The sequence below is a fragment of the Cyprinodon tularosa genome, unplaced genomic scaffold (assembly GCF_016077235.1).
Source record: "Cyprinodon tularosa strain WSP-4 unplaced genomic scaffold, ASM1607723v1 ctg915, whole genome shotgun sequence".
Taxonomy (NCBI): Eukaryota; Metazoa; Chordata; class Actinopteri; order Cyprinodontiformes; family Cyprinodontidae; genus Cyprinodon; species Cyprinodon tularosa.
Genome location: NW_024039691.1, coordinates 216,487 through 220,152, shown reverse-complemented (window position 1 = coordinate 220,152; position 3,666 = coordinate 216,487). Strand labels below are relative to the sequence as shown.

General features: G+C 46.6%; 1 long non-coding RNA gene across 1 annotated transcript; it reads right to left on the bottom strand.

Annotated features, from left to right (window-relative positions):
• Positions 1–705: 705 nt before the first annotated feature.
• LOC119776157 lies at positions 706–3,442 on the bottom strand. The gene is made up of 4 exons (XR_005279749.1): positions 3,315–3,442; positions 2,107–2,201; positions 1,177–1,231; positions 706–800 (listed from the first exon to the last, which is right to left on the bottom strand). It is a non-coding gene; the product is annotated as an uncharacterized LOC119776157 (long non-coding RNA).
• Between the last annotated feature and the right edge of the window lie 224 nt (positions 3,443–3,666).

Genomic DNA, 3,666 nt, shown 5'->3' with positions numbered 1-3,666 from the left:
TCCAGACCATTCACAGCATCCACACCATTCACAGCATCCACAGCATTCACAGCATCCACACCATTCACAGCATTCACACCATTCACAGCATCCACACCATTCACAGCATCCACACCATTCACAGCATCCACAGCATCCACACCATTCACAGCATTCACAGCATCCACAGCATCTACAGCATTCACACCATCCACAGCATTCACACCATTCACAGCATCCACACCATTCACAGCATCCACAGCATCCACACCATTCACAGCATTCACACCATCCACAGCATTCACAGCATTCACAGCATCCACACCATTCACAGCATCCACACCATTCACAGCATCCACACCATTTACAGCATTCACAGCATCCACACCATTCACAGCATCCACAGCATCCACACCATTCACAGCATTCACAGCATGCATTGCCTTCCAAAGAAGAGTGACGATTTTAACCCTTTATTGGTCACTCAGTGAAATACTAAACTCAACATCTTAAGCCAAGGCTCTGATTGACGGACAGAAAAAGACCTTATTACCATTTCAACTGTATATGTTGAAGGAAACATTCAATGTCATAGCAGAAAAACGGCCACTTTCACTAATATATGAAGAAAATAACATTTCTTCTATAATAAATTCCCTAGAAAAAACAAATTTTTATTTTGTTTTAAAATAACCTGAGATCATTAATAGAGGGACTCTCTATGAGCATTCGGGTCAACATTCACCATTGATGTCAGCTCTCTCAAAGCGAACCCAGATGATCTTTTCCTTCTCATCCGTAGGCGGAGCCCCGGTATAGGCCTGTGGTTAAAGATCAGACAGACAGAAGGCAGAGATGATCCACACAGAATTCATCAAACTCAACAGCAACAGAAAGTCAGACAGAAAAGGTCTAAAGAGGAGCAGCTGGATCAGCAGGAAACCAACAGATCCCCTCATTTTGAGTCAGGAAGACCAAGTTAGACTCAGAGCCTAAAACTCGTGATTAAAGAAATGATTTTAATACCTTTCTACACTACAACCACAGCAGAAAAACTATTTTAGTTCACAAAGTGAACACCATCTTGTTTCCATCATTTCTGAGCTGAGGCTGGACCCTCTGAAGCTGGACGTAGAAATACTGATCTAGAGAGGACAATGCTGAACATAGATCTAAGAACAGATTAGAAACGTTTACCTGAGGGACCACATCCTGCAGGAAGGTCACCACGCTCTCCATGTATGACTGCTCCCTGCAGAGCACAGACAGAGCAGAAACCAGGACTTACTGCTGGGTCATCAGCAGTCAGCAAACCAGTCAGCAAAACACGCCTCTTTGGTTCTCAGCCTCTGCCAGTTTGAGTTAGTTTATCCCAACTAACAATCTAACCCTAAAACAAAGCCCAACTAACCCAACCTACTCTAACTCCTCTAGCCCCCACCCAGTGCCCACAGCTGCCCCCACCACTCCAGAAGATAACTCCAGACTAGGGCCGTGAAACAGGAAATATGGAGACATTTAACACGTGTAAAGGTCTGATGATGCGAGCTGAGAGTTCACCAGTGATCTGAATGACTTACGGTGGCGCGTCAGACCTGGACGATCAGACGAATGTCAGGACATCCCATAATAACAATTAGATCACAGTTAAACTGATTCAGATTGTATTTCTGTCAGGAGAAGGTTTACTGACAGCTCCTTTGCTGCAGAGGAAAAAACATCAAGATATGTTGGTGAAAGATTTTAAAAATCTGAAACAAAGATTTTTTTCATTTTGGATGAAACCATCTAGACCAGAAACAACCATTTATAACGTTTTCACAACTCGGATAACCTGACAAGGACTAGAACCCGTCCAGGACTGGATCCCGTCCAGGACTAGAACCCGTCCAGGACTGGAACCCGTCCAGGACTGGAACCCGTCCAGGACTAGAACCCGTCCAGGATTATAACCCGTCCAGGTCTGGAACCCGTCCAGGACTAGAACCCGTCCAGGACTAGAACCTATTAGTTATTCCAGGTCAGCTGAGAACGGTCTACTTTGCTTCTCATTCTTTACTGATCTCACTCATCAGCGTCTCACTCAAATAAACGATGAAACAACAGGAAGTAGTTCTCAGTTCTTACGTGGCGGCCTGCGCTCGCACCAAAACCCCTCCTGCACAGCGGCTGGGTCTGCGGGGCGAGTCGGACGCCATGCTTCTCCTGGTGATTCTGTTTACCTAAAGGGTGACATCACAGGACACACTGATCTGAACATCCGTTTCCAAAAAACAGAAATTAAACATCAGCTTTCAAACAGGAAGTCAGACATTTACACAGCATGACGGGGGTCTGGGTGACAGACAGGAGGACAGACAGGAGGAGAGACAGACAGGAGGACAGACAGACAGACAGACAGGAGGAGAGACAGACAGGAGGAGAGACAGACAGGAGCAGAGACAGACAGGAGGAGAGACAGACAGGAGGACAGACAGGAGGAGAGACAGACAGGAGGAGAGACAGACAGGAGGAGAGACAGACAGACAGGAGGACAAACAGACAGACAGGAGGACAAACAGACAGACAGGAGGACAGACAGACAGGAGGAGAGACAGGAGGACAGACAGACAGACAGACAGACAGGAGGACAAACAGACAGACAGGAGGATAGACAGACAGACAGGAGGACAAACAGACAGACAGGAGGAGAGACAGGAGGACAGACAGACAGACAGGAGGACAGACAGACAGACAGGAGGAGAGACAGACAGACAGGATTAGTAGAATAATGATCAACAAACATGAACTGATTTAGCTGCTGCTGGGATTAGAATGAGGAAAGTTTTCCATCAGACATTTAATCATTTCTTTAGATGTAAACAAATAAAGTCTGAATCTGTTTTCCTCACAGGAAGAAAATCATAGAGATTTCTGACAAAAGCTGGAGAACAGATGATCCAACCAGGAAGAGCAGAGAGGCCAGAGCATGAGTGGACCACCATCATCATCATCATCATCATCATCACCATCATCATCATCATCACCATCATCATCATCATCATCACCATCATCATCATCATCATCATCATCACCATCATCACCATCATCATCATCAGCGGTGATGAAGCCCAGACAGAGGACAGCCTACTCTGAACCCTGACCGACAAACACTGTGTTGTTTATCTAGTAACCCCCCCCCCCCCCCCCCCCCCTGTTAGCTAGCGCTGAACTCCTGCTAGCAGCAGCAGCTAGGACAGCTAGCCTGGCAGTTAGCTGTTGATTCTGCCCTCAGCACAGAAGGAACAGCCTCCGCCTGCCCTGCTCTCCACACTGAGGCCCTAACGGTCACTAACCGAAGCAGGAAAGCCGCCTGGAGGCTGGTTCAGCGGCAGGTCTTCTTCAGCAGGTCAGCAGAGGAGAACAGCTCCTCAGAAAACAGTCAAAACAAACCGACAGGAATAGCGGAACTATGGCTGGCGGCTGGCAGCCAATCAGAAGAAGGTTATGGTCCGGACGGTCCAATCAGGCTCCACCGAAGGCGGGACTTCTGACACGTCATCAAACAAAGTTCAAAAATACTATCTCAGGTAATTTTAAATAGAAGGAAACAGAAAATAGAGCAGAGCGCATAGATGCTGATGCTACAGCTCTCCTTTATTTGTTTTTCTCTCTTTTTTATCATTCATTTCATATCCTGCAATAATC